We start from the raw sequence: 4,396 nt of genomic DNA on the forward strand, positions 1-4,396 counted from the left end.
CGCACACACACACACACACACACACACATCACACAATCACACCTACGCATAATTATGCACACACACACACACACTGTGGTAAGTGTTAATCGGTGTTAGTGTATAGTCTGAGCTTTTGGTGCATTTTGATGTTTATTTTTTTACTGAGTGTTTATTAGGTGTTTAATAAGGGTTTCATGTTTATTTGGGATATACTGAATGTTTATAACATTACTGTTTAATTGGTGATTAGTGTTTATTTTGGGTTAAATAAGTGATTATTCATTTTTTCATGTTTATTTGGTGATTAGTGTTTTTTTAATAATAGTGTTACTCTTTATTTAGGGTTTAGTGGATGTTTGATATATATTTTGTGTTTAATTAGTGTTTTGTTTTATTGGGGGTTATTTAATGTTTAGTGTTTATTTTGTATTTTCCTAAATAGTTGGTGTTGTTTGGTGTTAATTTTGTAAAGTGTTTACTTCGTGTTAGTGTTTAGTGTTAGTGTCTGTGCTTAGTTAGTGGTAGTGTTTAGTTGGTGTTGTGTTTAGTTAGTGTTAATGTTTATCGTTTTTTTTAGTGTTGTACTTAGTAAGTTCTTGTGTATAGTAAGTTCTTCTGTTTAATTAGTGTTGTGTTTGGTTAGTGTTAGTGTTGTGTTAGTGTCTGGGTTTAGTTAGTGTCAGTGTTAAAGGTTTTGTCAGTGTTTAGTTAAGGTTAGTGTTGTGTTAGTATCTGTGTTTAGTTAGTGTTAGTGTTTAGTTAGTGTTGTGTTAGTGTTTTCACTCAAATTTAACTTAATTCATTATCTAAGTTCACAAGTTTCTATAAAATGAGACTAAAATGGATTGTTATATTAAAATATTACAAGGATATTACAAGAATGTTCTATAACAAAATTGTAAATATAGCTCATTATACACATGGAATAAAAGTCTCTACAGATTATGACGTAGCAAACAAGATTGTGAAAATATTACAATGTGATATTTTTCTTGGCTTATATTTATCTCATTGTTATCTCATTATTATCTCATTATTATCTCATTATAAACAGAATGTATTCCAGCAGTAAAAAGCACAGAGCTGTTTGTTTGTTTAATAGTTCCCAAGATCATTGATTAAAGAGTCATTTCTACCAGGCACTGTTTCCCTCACTTCTTTGGACAGTAATTCCATAACGAGCTCAGGATGTGTGTGTGTGTGTGGGGGGTGGGTGGGGGTGGTGGTAATTAAAGCCTGTGTTTAATGAAGGTCAGTATTTAAAGCTTCAGACTCAGCTTCAGGCTGGAGTTAATATTAAAGACAGACTTATTTGCAAAAAGTTCAGGCCATCGTATGTTTAATGGAGCTGTGTTTGTGTCTCAGTCTCAGGGAGAAGGAAGGAGAGAGGGATTAGAGGAGTGAAGGAGGAGAGAAGAGAGGTGTTTATTTTTGTCTCTTCCTGGTGGTTGTGTAACATCATTGTAAAACTACAGGAAAATATTCATCCAAAATCCTGAGAGAGGAATTCAGTATTACAGGGTTAATTAGAACTCAAACTGGGTTAGTTTAGGCTCAGACTGAGTTAGCGTAGACCCAGACTGGGTTAATTAAGACTCAGACTGTGTTAGCGTAGACTCAGACTGGGCTAGTGTAGACTCACACTGTGTTTGTGTAGACTCAGACTGTGTTAGCGTAGATTCAGACTGGGTTAGTGTAGACTCAGACTGTGTTAGCATAGACTCAGACAGGGTTAAGACAAACTCAGACTGTGTTAGTGTAGACTCAGACTGGGTAAGTGTAGACTCAGACTGTGTTAGCGTAGACTCAGACTGGGTTAATTCAGACTCAGACGGTGTTAGTGTAGACTCAGACTGTGTTAGCGTGGACTCAGACTGGGTTAATTCAGACTCAGACTGTGTTAATTAAAACCCAAACTGGGTTAATTCAGACTCAGACTGTGTTAGCGTAGATTCAGACAGAGTTACCGTAGACTCAGACAGAGTCAGCGTAGACACAGACTGTGTTAGTGTGGACTCAGACTGAGTTAGCAAAGACACAGACTGGGTTAAGTCAGACTCAGACTGTGTTAGTGTAGACTCAGACTGTGTTAGTTCAGACTCAGACTGTGTTAGTGTAGACTCATCCATCCATCCATCCATTATCTGTAACCGCTTATCCAAGTTAGGGTCGCGGGGGGTCCAGAGCCTACCTGGAATCATCGGGCGCAAGGCGGGTATACACCCTGGAGGGGGCGCCAGTCCTTCACAGGGCAACACAGACACACACACATTCACTCACACACTCACACCTACGGACACTTTCGAGTCGCCAATCCACCTGCAACGTGTGTTTTTGGACTGTGGGAGGAAACCGGAGCACCCGGAGGAAACCCACGCGGACACGGGGAGAACACACCAACTCCTCACAGACAGTCACCCGGAGCGGGAATCGAACCCACAACCTCCAGGTTCCTTGAGCTGTGTGACTGCGACACTACCTGCTGCGCCACCGTGCCGCCTAGTGTAGACTCAGACTGTGTTAATTCAGATTCAGACTGTGTTAGTATAGACTCATACTGTGTTAGTGTAGACTCAGAGTGTGTTAAAGTAGACTCAGACTGTGTTAATTCAGAATCAGACTGTGTTATTGTAGACTTAGACTGTGTTAGCGTAGACTCAGACTGTGTTAATTCAGACTCAGACTGTGTTAGCATAGACTCAGACTGGGTCAATTCAGACTCAGACTGTGTTAGCATAGACTCAGACTGGATTAATTCAGACTCAGACTGTGTTAGTTTAGGCTCAGACTGAGGTAGCCTAGACTCAGACTGGGTTAATTCAGACTCAGACTGTGTTAGTGTAGTCTCAGACTGTGTTAGCATAGACTCAGACAGAGTTAGCGTAGACTCAGACAGAGTCAGCGTAGACACAGACTGTGTTAGTGTGGACTCAGACTGAGTTAGCATAGACTCAGACTGTGTTAGTGTAGACTCAGACTGTGTAAGTTCAGACTCAGACTGTGTTAGTGTAGACTCAGACTGTGTTAATTCAGACTCAGACTGTGTTAGTATAGAATCAGACTGTGTTAGTGTAGACTCAGACTGTGTTAGAGTAGACTCAGACTGGGTTAATTCAGAATCAGACTGTGTTATTGTAGACTCAGACTGTGTTAGCGTAGACTCAGACTGTGTTAGCATAGACTCAGACTGGGTCAATTCAGACTCAGACTGGGTCAATTCAGACTCAGACTGTGTTAGCATAGACTCAGACTGGATTAATTCAGACTCAGACTGTGTTAGTGTAGACTCAGACTGTGTTAGCGTAGACTCAGACTGTGTTAGTATAGACTCAGACTGGGTTAATTCAGACTCAGACTGTGTTAGCATAGACTCAGAGTGGGTTAATTCAGACTCAGACTGTGTTAGCATAGAGTCAGACTGGGTTAATTCAGACTCAGACTGTGTTAGTGTAGACTCAGACTGTGTTAGTGTATACTCAGACTGTGTTAGCGTAGACTCAGACTAGGTTAATTCAGACTCAGACTGTGCTAGTGTAGACTCAGACTGTGTTAGCGTAAACTCAGACTGGGTTAATTCAGACTCAGACTGTGTTAGTGTAGACTCAGACTGTGTTAGCGTAGACCCAGACTGGGTTAATTAAGACTCAGACTGTGTTAGTTCAGACTCAGACTGTGTTAGTGTAGACTCAGACTATGTTAGCGTAGACTCAGACTGGGTTAATTCAGACTCAGACTGTGTTAGTGTAGACTCAGACTATGTTAATTAAAACCCAAACTGGGTTAATTCAGACTCAGACTGTGTTAGTGTAGATTCAGACTCTGTTAGCGTAGACTCAGACTGGGTTAATTCAGTCCCAGACAGTTTTAGTGTAGACTCAGACTGGGTTAATTCAGACTCAGACTGTGTTAGCGTAGACTCAGACTGGGTTAATTCAGTCCCAGACTGTTTTAGTGTACACTCAGACTATGTTAGCGTAGTCTCAGACTGGGTTAATTCAGACTCAGACTGTGTTAGCGTAGACTCAGACTGGGTTAATTCAGACTCAGACTGTGTTTGTGTAGACTCAGACTGTGTTAGCGTAGACCCAGACTGGGTTAATTAAGACTCAGACTGTGTTAGTGTAGACTCAGATTGTGTTAGCGTAGACTCAGACTGGGTTAATTCAGACTCAGACTGTGTTTGTGTAGACTCAGACTGTGTTAGCGTAGACCCAGACTGGGTTAATTAAGACTCAGACTGTGTTAGTGTAGACTCAGATTGTGTTAGCGTAGACTCAGACTGGGTTAAATCAGACTCAGACTGTGTTATTGTAGACTCAGACTGTGTTAGCGTAAACTCAGACTGGGTTAATTCAGACTCAGACTGTGTTAGCATAGACTCAGACTGGGTTAATTCAGACTCAGACTGTGTTAG

Source organism: Hoplias malabaricus, chromosome 3, assembly GCF_029633855.1.
Source record: "Hoplias malabaricus isolate fHopMal1 chromosome 3, fHopMal1.hap1, whole genome shotgun sequence".
NCBI lineage: Eukaryota > Metazoa > Chordata > Actinopteri > Characiformes > Erythrinidae > Hoplias > Hoplias malabaricus.